Genomic DNA, 13,375 nt, shown 5'->3' on the forward strand with positions numbered 1-13,375 from the left:
AGCTTAGACCGGCGAAGTCCTGTCTGAGTCTCCTCCCCCTCCACACCAGTTTAAGACTCTCGCTTTGCTCCACCTCTTCCTAAATTCCTTTCTCCTCTGGGCCCTCCTGCCCGCTAGGGTCTCATCCTTCCTCGACTCCTCTGACGCTGACCCTGACGATTCTTGCCCCTCCTTCCGGCGGGCTTTAGGACCTGGTTCCCTATCCGGGCTACCTTCTGTGCCGCTCGCCTGTACCTTTGAACTTGGCGCGCGCGCCCAGCCTGCAACTTTCCTCTTAACCGTTAACTCGCTCTCCGATGGAGGCGTGGTCCACCCTGACTCATCTTCTCTCGCTGGTGGTGCATATGTGGGCTCTGACACCTGGGACTCCTCCCCCCCACTACGCTCTGGTGGGGAAGCTGGTCCTGATTTGCAACTGCTGCTCTGGGAGTCCCCGCTGGCCCCTTGCTTCTGGGGTGTCCCCCTTGGGTCGCCCCTTGCCCTGCCCATCGGCGCCCCCTTCTGTGAATCCTCCGATTCGCTGGAGAGGCTCATGGAATCTATCGGGCTGCTGTCATATTCTCCTACGCTGCCCTCGGATTGCTCCCCCTCGCTTTCCATCTCCTCTCCTCCCTGCGCTCCCGCTGAGTCCCTGACACTAATTTTTTATCAAGTTTAAAAACTTCTTTAATCTGGGCGTAGTGTAACCAATCTCGCACTTTATCTTTCATTTTCTCCTGACTCTGCAATTTCCAACTGTCTCCTTCTTTTTCTAATATTTCCCAATACTATGGCCATTTGGCCTCCATATTGAGTCTTTTTCGGGCCTTAGCTTCCAATGGTGAAAGCCACCTTGGAGTTTTATTTTCCAATAAGTCTTTATATTTTGTCCAGACATTAAACACTGCCTTTCTGACAATATGGTTCTTAAAAGCCTTATGAATCTTAGCCTTATCGTACCATAGATATGCATGCCAACCAAACGCATTGTTGAAACCTTCCAAATCCAATACATCAGTGTCCTCCAGAAGTAGCCAGTCTTTTAGCCAGCAGAAAGCTGCTGCTTCATAATACAGCCTTAAGTCTGGCAGGGCAAAGCCCCCTCTTTCTTTCACATCAGTTAGTATCTTAAACTTGATTCTGGGCTTTTTGCCCTGCCAGACAAATTTGGAAATATCTCTCTGCCACTTCTGGAAGCATTCTGTTTTATCCACAATCTGTAATGTTTGAAACAAAAACAACATTTTTGGCAATACATTCATCTTTACAGCGGCGATTCGGCCTAACAAAGAAAGTTTCAATCTTGTCCAACTTTCTAGATCTCTCTTAATTTCTGACCAGCATTTCTCATAATTATCCTTAAACAGATTTAGATTTTTTGATGTTATATTTACCCCTAGGTATTTCACTTTTTTAACCACATTTAACTCTGTCTCTTTCTGAAACCATTCTGACTCTGTATCTGTCAAGTTCTTTCCCAATACTTTAGTTTTCTGTTTGTTTAATTTAAATCCCGCCACCTGGCCAAATTCTTGGATCAATTGTAATGCTTTTTTCGTACTTGGCTCTGGCTCCTGTAGGGTCAAAACTAGGTCATCTGCGAACGCTTTCAATTTGTATTGTTTCTCTCCGACCTGAATTCCTTCAACCATCCGGTCCCCCCTAATCATGTTCAAGAGCACCTCCAAGACCGAAATGAATAACAATGGGGAGATAGGGCAGCCTTGTCGTGTTCCCTTTTCAATTTTAAACTCTTCCGTAATCACATTGTTAACTATCAGTTTAGCCTTTTGTTCTGAATAGATTGCCTCTATCCCATTTTCAAAGCCCCGTCCCACTCCCATTCCTTCCAGATTTTTCTTCATAAATTTCCAAGAAATGTTATCAAAGGCCTTCTCCGCATCTATAAAAATTAAAACTGCTTTTGTATTAATATTTGTTTGTAAAAGTTCCAAAATGTCAATAATATTCCTTGTATTAGCAAACAAATGTCTGGCAGGGAGAAAGCCTGCTTGGTCCTTATGAATTACTTCATTTAACACTTTCTTAAATCTAGTTGCTAATATGTCTGCAAATATTTTGTAATCCACATTTAAAAGGGAGATGGGGCGGTAGTTTTTAAGTTGTGTCTTTTCAGTTTCTGATTTTGGTATCAATGTGATAAAAGCTTCTTTCCACGTTTCCGGCGCCTTCTTCCCCTCCATAATTTCATTGCTGACCTCCATCAGTGGTTGTATCAAGTAATCTTTCAATGTCTTATAGTACTTGGAGGTCAGCCCATCTGGCCCTGGAGATTTGCCCAATTGCATGTTCTGAATGGCTTGTTCCATCTCTTGTCGTGTTATTCTGCTATTCAGGATTGATCTATTTTCTTGTGACACTTTTGGCAGCCCATTCTTTATCAGAAATTGTTCTATCTGTGCCTCATCTTGCGGACCTTGAGTATATAGTTGTTTGAAATACCTCTGAAAGCACTTTCTGATCTCCATGGGGTTCTGAACATTTTTCCCTTCAATCTCTAAATTGGTAACTGTATTCATTTTCTGTCTCCTTTTCAACTGCCATGCTAGCAGTTTCCCACATTTATTTGCCGATTCAAATGTTTTTTGTTTCATTAATTTAATTCTCCATTCTATTTCCTGGTTCATCAATTTAGAATATTGTGCTTGGTATAATTTAATTTCTCTCAGAATCGGCTGTGACTTCGGGTTGGATCTTAATTTCTTCTCCAGTTCTTTAATTTTCTCCAAAATCTTGTCTTTTTTCTCATTTTGTGCCCTTTTCTTTACAGCATTCTGTTGTATCAAGAACCCCCTCATCACCGCTTTACTTGCGTCCCAGATAGTTGTTTTTTCCACTGAAGTGTTCAAATTTATCTCAAAATAGTCCTTCAAAACTTTTTGGACTTTTTTAACAATCTCCTGATCTCTGAACAAATTGTCATTCATATTCCACCTAAAGGAGCCGGATGGTAGTAGTGTCATATCCATCTTTACAGCATTGTGGTCGGAGCAGGTTTTTGGGCAGATTTCCACCTTTCTGGTCTTCGGTGCCAGGCCTCTAGATATCCATATTTGGTCTATTCTTGTCCATGTCAGCTGGGCTTCAGAAAAGAATGTTCCTTCTCTTCCCAAGGGGTTTTTTGTCCTCCAAATGTCAATCAAGTCCATATTGTCAGTCAGTTCAAAAAAAGTCTTAGGTAGTCTGCCATCTTTTGATATATTTTGATTTTGTGACTTATCCATGTTGGTTGATACCACTCCATTCATATCTCCCATCATGATGATGTTATCATAGTCCAGATAGTCCAGGACGCTCTCATGCAACTTCTTGTAAAATTCTGATTTCCCCTCATTCGGTGCATAAATTCCTAATATCAAAAATTTCTCTCCTTGATGTTTTTTCTCAATTGCCACAATTCTTCCTTGTTCATCTTTGAATAAGAGTTTAGGTGCCAGGCTCTCCTTTGCATAAATCACCACTCCTCTCTTCTTTACTTTGTCCGAAGAGATAAATTCTTGGCCTAGTCTTTTGTTAATTAACACTTTCCTATGGAGCCTGGTCACATGTGTTTCTTGCAAACAGATAATGTCCAATTGTTCCTTTTTTAATATATGAAATATCTTCCTCCTTTTTTCCAGGGAGTTACAACCATGAATGTTCCAGCTCAAAAGTTGCAGAGACATCCTGGATAAATCTGTTATTGTTCTGGTGGTGGTGTCTTTTCTTCTGGGTCTCCAGGTTCTGGGGGTGAAGGTACAGCCGGTGCTCCAGGCCCAAAGGGTGTTTCACTTCCTTTCTGAAGGTCCTCTCCGTGAACAATCAAAAATTTGTCTCTGTCCTCAAGTGTTTTGATTTTAACCTTCTTCCCTCTGAAAGTGAAAGATAATCCCTGGGGAAATTCCCACCTAAAGATGATTGAATTACTCCTTAGCAATCCGACCAGTTCAAGGTAGGCGGATCTAAGATCCAACAGTTGTTTCGGGATATCTTTGTAAATTTCAGCCCTTTTATCCAAAATGTCCAGTGACTTTTCGTAGTGTAAGCCTAATATCTTGTCCCTTTCCTCCTTTGATCTCAAAATTATCAAGCAGTCTCTGGGCTTGTCTTTCCTTGCAAATTTTCCAAGTTTAAAAGCCAATATAATTCTAAAGTCCTTTTCCTCATGGATAGGCCAGAACTTGGTAAATTCTTTGGTCAGGAACTCAGCTAAGTTACCTTTTTCAACCTCTGGTATTGACCTTAATCTTAAATTACTTTCCCGATTCCGCAATTCTAGCATGGACAGATACGTCTGGTGCCCTTCGACTTGTTTGCAGAATGGTTTTACCTCTTGTTCTAAATTTTCAACTTTTTGGCTGGTTGCCTCAGCTAATTTGCGATTTTCTATAGTGGCCTCAGTTAATTCTCCAATTGCTTGTACATTCTGTGCTACCTGTCCAGTTATTTTATTTAGACAGGCTGTGTTTTGATCTATTTTAGCTGTTTGTTCATCAGCTTTCTTGTCCAAAGATTCCACTCTCTTGTCCAAAGAGTCCAATTTTTCATATATTTTCTCTAAAATTGCAGCAGTTGCTCCTGTGGCCATATCTTCCAATTGTAGCTGCTCTGTTCCTTCTTCCAACGGCAGCACAGGCACACTTTCTTCTCCCCCTACTGAGGGCAAAGTAGGTACAGAAGATCTACGTGTCTGTAAAGCTGAGGTTAGGGTTGTTTGTCTAGTTCTTGGTCCTCTTCTTCTTGTACCGCTCATTCCAAGTTTATCTCTGAGTCAAGGTCAAATTCAGATGTTCCCATGGGAATACAGCAGCCCCAGAGCACCGTCGAATAGGAGGAAAGGAAAGAGAAAGTAAAATAGTGTCACTGCTGTAAGCCCAAAATCCTCTGGGGGGGCTTAAAATTTCTTATTGAGAGAAGCCGGAACAAAAATAAAAATAAACAGGCTAATAAAGTTCAGTTTATCCAAAGACCTTCTGTAGTTAAAATTTAGCAGAGTTGGTGTTAACGGTGTTACAATGATTCTGACAAGTACCGGCTGATGATTCAAAGTAGCAAGTTCAAATGCCCTAGATTGTTGCAAGTCCAGTTTTAAAGTAGCTAAGTCTGCAAACTGACAGCTCTGTTCCTGGCAGCCCAAGTATCTGGGCTTCACAGTCAATAAACTGTAATCCAAAAGAAGAGGATAAACACAGTCCATATAAAGAGTAAATCATGTAGTTAACTTGTGCCCTTTCTTTACGTAAAAACAATTTCAATGGGTGCTCAAAACAGTCTATTTAAAAGCCTCTTTAACGACTCCACCTCCAGCTCTTTTGCTTTGAAGTTTAAATAGCAGCGGAAGACGGACTTCCTGTTCTCCTCGCTCCGCTTTTAGCCAAATTTCCTCAATTTTAGGTTCAAATTGTAAAGGTCCTTTCTTACTCATGGGTTGTTGCCTTCTAATTCGAAAATTTTTCAGGAAGAATGGTCAGCGCTCACCGACAGCACCTGCGCGGCTTCATTCCGCAGAATAGCGATTGACTCACAGCGCCGCAACCCCCTCTACGATTGGAGGCTCCTTACGGGGTCTCCTCTCCGTTTTAGGGGCCGCTTCTGGCACCCGCCGAGTCCCACGTCCTCAGGCTCTTGCTGCCTGAGGTTTTTCGGTGCGGGTCTCTGCTTTGCCGTAGCGGACGACCCGTTTCTGTGGAGCTTCCTCCTCAGCAAGCAAGGAGGACCGCCATTGTCGTTCGCGCCACCTCCGGAAGTCTCGAAGGCAACCCTGTTTAAGGAAGTTTTAATGTTTTTAATATACTGTTGGGAGCCACCCAGAGTGGCTGGGGAAACCCAGCCAGATGGGTGGGGTATGAATAATAAGTTGTTGTTGTTATTATTCCAGTGTCAGAGAGTATATAGAGGACAGTATGTTGATGTCCTTTGTGTGTGCGTGTGTTGTTTTTGTTGATTCCTTCTCTCAAACACATCCTCTGCATCATCATTGTTTCCTCAGGGTTCCATAAAAACATCAGATGAAGGAACTCATCAGAGACTTGGTGCCTTGTCCAGAGAGCTATTAGGATGTCCTGCCTGCCATAGAAGCATGAGGGCAGAGCAAGAAAAGCTTCCTTCCTGCTTTCTCTCTCACACCTACCCTCAGGTTTTCACATTGCTTATTTAAAATTGTCTATAAAATCAGCACAGTCTTTGCCAAACACTGGTGCCCTTCAGATCCTTTGGCCTACAACTCCCGTCGGTCCTATGTTGGCGAAGGCCGACGTAGTCTCAATACATTATCATGAAACTACATTCACCACTGGATAAAGAAGAAAATACGTTCTCGTTCGTAGACAGATATAGACAGATATTTGAAAAGGAAGCTACTTTTACCAGATTTCTGTGGAATAATTTAGGAAGGGTCAAGGAAGGGGGTGAAAAACACTGACCTGCCCCCTATCCTCTTTGCCTTGTCTTGGACTCTAAGCCTTAGAGGTCTGGCGTATTAACTGATGGTGCAGAGTTCATCCTTCACAGAAGCGATCGGAGTGGGAATTAAGATGGCATTAATTATTGCATGATGGACATTCTTCTCCCATTGCTGTTCGTTCTGTGTCGACCGTGAGTTTACGTGGAGATGGAAAGAAGGCACGGCACTGTCTGGTCTGGCTGTGCAGAGAATGTTTAGCAGGCTTGGGTGAAACCTCCCAAGATATATGACACGACGTTATTCAGGCTAAGCCGCACTCTCCCGCGCGCCCCCTCCCTTCCACCACTCCACTAACAAAATGACCTTTTCTGGGTTGAGTGTTTTTTGATGTCAAACAATGGCCCAGCATGGCAAGAGATCAAGCCTACATAATGGAATGGCCTTTTGCTCTCTCAGGCGGCCTTTGCTCCGATGGGCTGCGCTGTTTGAAGAGAGTTCAAAATTGGTTGTAACTTGAAAGGGAAGCCAGTGCCAATTTGAGGTAACTTATATGGTGCCGCAGCAAATCCATGCATTGTAGCCGTGAGGGCATTGTCGCAACTGCCGCTTGGCTGTACAGGAAACTGTAGGCTTGGTTCGGACGGCAATAAAACAGCAAATTGAAAACGGCATCTACATAGATTGATAGATTTTGTTTTCATAAAGATACTAGGTATGCTCACTGGAGTATCACAATCTTGTATTTCCCTATAACTGACAACCTAAATTTGGTAAGCAAAAAAACCCTGGTTATGGAGGGGGAGTCCTTCTCTTAAAACAGTGGGCATTAAAGACCCCTCCAAATGTCCATTTCACTGTGCATTTGTGATGATTTGTGCTTTCAATACTGTTTGCACCCGGAACCGTTTTGGAATGGTCATACCGCTTCCTTTTCAATCAGTCCATATCCTGTAGCTTCTTGCTGAAATCATGTCCCTTTTTTGAATAGAGTCATAGAATAATAGAGTTGGAAGGGACCCTGAGGGTCATCTGGGCCAACCCCCTGCGATGCAGGAATCCTGCCCACAGCCACCCCTGGTTCTGGTCTATTTTGCCTTGCTTTTGTTGCTCTACAGCATCCTCAGGACAGCCATGATGTGTTATTGAGGAAGCATCGCAGAATAAGCTAAAGCAAAATAAATCCACCACTAATGCGCTGTCGTTGTGTCAAGATTATGTTGCAGAATATACCCACAATACAGCACCAGTCTGGAAGGACCCAAAGGGTAAATTCAGACATTTGAGGTGTTTCTTCATGACCCAGAAACCAAAACATTATAGTTGCATAGTCCAAAATGCTCTGGAGGATCACTGGAGGAGTTTGTTTTCTCCCTCAAAAACAACCATGAAGTATACATGGAGGAGAACAGGGGGAGAGGGAGAGAAAGATAATCCAGAACATTTAGAGGACACCAGGTTAGCATTTACACATAATCTTCCTTTGTTACCTTCACTTCCCTTTTTTCCAAACTTGGTTTCAAGAGTATCTAGTTTTTAAGATACAGGGCTTGGAAAGACACCTTCCCAGAGTCCCTGCCAACCACATGAGGCAATATTGGGTTAAATGGACATTCTTCATATACTTCATTTATCACTAGCCTCCCAAAATGTTTTAAAGCTTATCGGAAAAGGGTAACACATACCTAACTATCGGTACTCAAACTTGCTAAAACGACATACCTCGGTCTTTCTCAATTCACCTCATAAACATGAGAAAGTAGCTGGTGAGGAAATAGCATTAAGGCTCTACAGCACTGGTTGAAATCTCCTTATTTTATATTTCTACCCACTGTTTAACCCTCAGGATCCCTATAGAACATCATCATGGAAAACCCAAAGAGAACACCCTAAATAGAGACTACCACTCCATATCTCAGAACCCAAACCCTATGCAGAATTTTGTAACATTTAAGAGTTCTGTTCCTTAAGGTGAGTCTGTACTGTGGAGCAAATGTGCCTTACACTGAATGATTGGGCCAGGAAACACAGGAATTTAAAGCCGTGGCTAGGCCATCCACTCGTGTGTGGCATATGGAGTGTTAGGGCAGCGGTAGTATCTCTGGTGGGGAACACATTGTCCACCTTCTGTCCTCACCCTGCATTCAGCTCTCATCTGTTGCTTCTAGAAGCTGTTAGCATGCAACATGGGCCACACTCGGGGAGCAGCTCCAACTGGCCAGCTCAACCAAGTGAGGGTAGCCAGTGGGTCTCAAACCCTGGGTGAGTGAGGGCCTTCCCCTGCATATGAAGACAGGCTCTGGCAGATTGAGCAGATGAGACCAATAGTGGTTCCAACCATCATCAAGGCAGTTTCTGCAAGTGCTGTAGAGGGAAGCGAGGAGCAGATGAGGCTCGCCAACCTGGGAAGGAAGCCTATCCAGGAGAAAGAAAACTGATCCTGACTCACCACTGCCTTGAGGGACATCTTCAGGGGAAGAAAAGGCTAAGGAGCAAACCCTACACAAATCCAGAGGGAATCTCTAAGATGGTTGGGTGGTGCCTTGTACATCTCCTCCTGACAACTCCTGGTGCCAAATTTGGACCCCATCAGTGAGGCCAAGAGGGGGGTCTTGTCAGCTGGGCAGCCCAAGACCTCCATACACACAACCCAGGCTTATTATGCCCCAGGGAGGTCACTTTGGTGTTGCTAATGCAGTGGTTTGACTCCACCCCCATGACTCAATTGTCACTTGAGATAGACAGATGCCAACAAAAACTCTTTAGAAATTCAATTTGAGAACTGGGGTGCTTATAAACCACAAAACCCACAATTACTTTGTCGCCTGTATCACTCACTGTCTGCTCCTTCCCCCTCTTTATAATATTTTTATTGAACTTCAATAAGCAATCATCAAACCTTAGGTTACAGAGTCAGCAGCTCATTGTCATATTGCTATAATACAAGACTTCCTATCTGAGCTTTTTCATAAGTGTTACGTATGAACCGTATGATACAATGGTCTAAATCTGACACTTCTGAAATCAAGAAGAATTTTGTGGCCTTCAAAGGGAAGAAGGTCACAGGCTCTGCTTAAGCAATTCACATAATAGTGGTTGCACAAAAGGCCCGAATGTTGGCTTAAAAGGATGACTGCCGTGTTATGTTATTTGATTGTTTTGGTAGCTAAACCACCAAGGCATAAAAGTTCAAGCATAAAATGTAAGCAGGATGTATGTGCTGCTGCTTTGAAGAGGTGGTTAAACGGAGAAGGTGAGAGCATCATCAGAAGGGCTAAAGAACCCATGGGAAATATGGCGGCATATGCTAGGTGAGTCCTTAGATGTTCATTGAAGGCTTCATGGAACAAGCAATGAATTTAAAAGGGATGCAGCTAATTCTGCACGACCCCGGACACTGTTGTATCTTCCCTCTGTCAGCCTTTAGATCAGTGGTAGCCAACGTGGTGCCGCCCCTCCAGATGTTGCTGAACTGTAACTCCCATCATTCCTGACCATTAGCCATACTGGTCAGGTATATACACGTGTGAATAATGGGCAAAGTCAGAGGCAAGTCACACACACACACTTCCTCTATTCTGCATCCAGGTAAGCATTATCAGAGGCGTTAAAGGTAAAGGTACCCCTGACCATTAGGTCCAGTCGTGGACGACTATGGGGTTGCGGCGCTCATCTCACTCTATAGGCCAAGGGAGCTGGCATTTGTCCGCAGACAGCTGCCGGGTCATGTGGCCAGCATGACTAAGCCGCTTCTGGCAAACCAGAGCAGCACATGGAAATGCCGTTTACCTTCCCGCCAGAGTGGTACCCTATTTATCTACTTTCACTTGGCATGCTTTCAACTGCTAGGTTGGCAGGAGCAGGGACTGAACAACGTGAGCTCACCCCACCGCAGGGATTCGAACCGCTGACCTTCTGATCGGCAAGCCCTATCAGAGTTCAAAGACATATTCAAAGCATGCGAAAACACTGAAAGGAGGGTGCTAAGGAGGCTTGGTGAGGAAAGGCCTAGGATAGAGTCTCAGGCCAGAACATGTGGGGGAACATGTGCTTTATGCATGATGTATCTATCCCCTGTTGTCACTGGAGACCCAATCCACTTTCATCTGATATAGTCTGGACAGGGTTACCCATACTGTTGCTTGAAACGTGACTGGCAGGTTGATATGAAGTGGAAACACCAGGCCATTGTGACAGGTGCAATGGATTTTTTAAAGCGCCTTTCTCAACAGATCCTCCTCTCCAGTCTTCTAAATCTGGCGCATAACTGTTTCCTATTCAGCTGCAGTTATTTCCCCAGTTATTTTACTCTTCAGCTCATTTATGATTTCATTGGTTGATGTGTTATTTTACTGGTTTTAAGCTGTTTTTGTTTTTTGAAGGGTGGGGTGAAACCAGAACAATCTCAAATGCTACCCTGAAAGTAGCAGTGGTGATGGTTCATGGTTGGTGTATAACTTTCTAAATAGAAGTGGGGGAGAGTTGCTAGTGTAACTGTGGGTGTGATTGATGCTAATGGTTATGTTTGTTCTGGTAATGTTATGGCCTGGCTGCCAGAGCACTAAGCTCTCTTGTACAGCTGGAAGTTCTTACGCAGAAAAAGCCATGTTGCATTTCATTAGACCAGAAGATTCGGCTGACCACCTGGGCAGCCTTATTGATATATCCAGTGATGTCACTGTGCTTGCACAGAGGAAATTTCCATTCCTCTCCTCTCCTCGTCTGCCCCGCACCTCAACTCTGCTCCAGGAGGTCTGGGGGGAACCTACAGAGCAGATTGGGGGCAAAGAGAAGGTTGTTTGCAGAAACAAAAGTCCTTCTGCAAGTACAACTGGATCAACCAGGTCCTGCTCATCACTCACTGGTTTCCCCGCAGTTAAACTGAGGTTAAGGAAGGATGAAGAAATATATTTGCTTTTTTAATTCTTCCAGCGATAAACCATGTTTCAGAGCATGAAGTAAATAATACTCGCTGTTATGTGGGATAGATGCATTTGTACTTGCATCTTGTTTCACTGTAAACAGTGGAAGAAAGCCACATTTCCTTTGTGCAGGCAATGAGGAGTGACTATTTCTGAAGTGGCTGCCTTCAAGTATGAAATGCAAAATGAGGGAGGTTTCGTTTATTTGGAAGAATGTCACCACCAAGCTTCCTAATCCTTTGTCAACACTGAGCTATTCAACACTGAGCTATTTCATTTTTTGCTTTTTTATGATTAGGCAGGCTAGAAGTGGGTTAGCTAAATTTGTCTAACATCTCACTGTGAGGACTTCTGAACATTCTGATGGACTGCTTATGAATAAAGCCCAGTTCACAGGGCTAAAGCAGTGTATAATCGATTAACCTGCCCAACAACAACAACAACAACAAAATAGTCATAGCCATACACACCATCTCATAGGGAACCAAGGCAGTTTTGGGGACACCCAATGTTTTTTCGAGGGGCTGGGCCCCTCAATGTTCAGCATGCTTTTGGCTCCACCCCCTGGTTCTTTGCGATGTTGTGTGTGTGACGTCAGGACATTGCGTTGGGGCCCCTCAAAACTGGCGAAGATGGCGCCTCAGATCACAGCAAGGCTCTTGCTTTCTCCCTGCTGTTTTCCCAAGGAGGGAAGATCCTATTGGTGCCAATGTAAAATGGAACACGCAAAGTTCTTATATTAGCTTGGATCATGGTGTGGAATAGGGAATTTCAGCAGCTGCAGATCACTCACTGCCCCAGCCACTCTGGGCAGCTTCCAACATATATAACAACATAATAAAACATTAAACAGCTTCCCTATACAGGGCTGCCTTCAGGTGCCTTCTAAAAGTCAGATAGTTGTTTATGTCCTTGACATCTGATGGAAGGGCGTTCCACAGGGCAGGCGCCACTACCGAGAAGGCCCTCTGCCTGCCCTATAACTTCACTTCTCACAGGGAGGGAACCGCCAGAAGGCCCTTGGAGCTGGACGATGGGGGTAAAGATGCTCCTTCAGATATACTGGGCTGAGGCCGTTTAGGGCTTTAAAGGTCAGCACCAACACACTGAATTGTGCTCGGAAATGTACTGGAAGCCAATGTAGGTCTTTCCGGACCGGTGCATAACAGTTTCAAGTAGTGGTATGTTAAAGCCTGTCCTACGATTTCTTGAAAGTCCACCGGCAAAAGTGGCTTGCATCTTTCTTCCTCATTCTTAGGTGACTTTAGTAATTTTCAGTAGCTGCCAGGATGAGCTTACTCTATCATCGCAAGGTAGCTAAAGGGGACATTTGTGTGTGTTTCTCTGCCTTAAACAAAAAGTTTTGCAGCTTCCCTTTAAAAAGCCTCATCCAAGAAACTGACACCTTCCCCTGGATTTTAACTGAAGCAAGGGAAGCTCACTATGAACACCTGAGTCTGGTGTCTTTGCTTACTTTCTTTTTAAGACAAGTCCTTCCTTTTACCTTTTGTTTTTAAAAAAAATCATTTACATGCAAATATCTTTAAAAGTTAAAGAGAAAACTTCACTTACACCCTTGCGCAAATTAATTGAAACAAAGCATGTTTTCTATCTTACTCGTAATCCTGTACTCAAAACAAACACGAAAAGTCAGTTGATCATTATGGTGTTGGAAGCCTGCAGCCAATAGAAGGAATGATGCGCTTGCCACAATATATTGAGGTTCTACAAAAGAGAGTTATTCCAGAGCTGGAAAAGAGGTATCTTGACGGTATTGGGATATTCCAGCAGGACCTAGCCCCCTGTCACACATCGAAAGTGGTGAAGAAGTTCATGACAGAGCAGCAAATACAGGTACTTCATTGGCCAGGGAATTCCCCGGACGTAAATCCCATTGAGAATTTGTGGGCTACAGTGGTACCTCGGGTTAAGTACATAATTCGTTCTGGAGGTCCGTTCTTAACCTGAAACTGTTCTTAACCTGAAGCACCACTTTAGCTAATGGGGCCTCCTGCTGCTGCCGCACCGCCAGAGCACGATTTCTGTTCTTATCCTAAAGCAAAGTTCTTAACCT

The sequence above is a fragment of the Podarcis cretensis genome, assembly GCF_951804945.1.
Source record: "Podarcis cretensis genome assembly, chromosome: 11".
Classification (NCBI taxonomy): domain Eukaryota; kingdom Metazoa; phylum Chordata; class Lepidosauria; order Squamata; family Lacertidae; genus Podarcis; species Podarcis cretensis.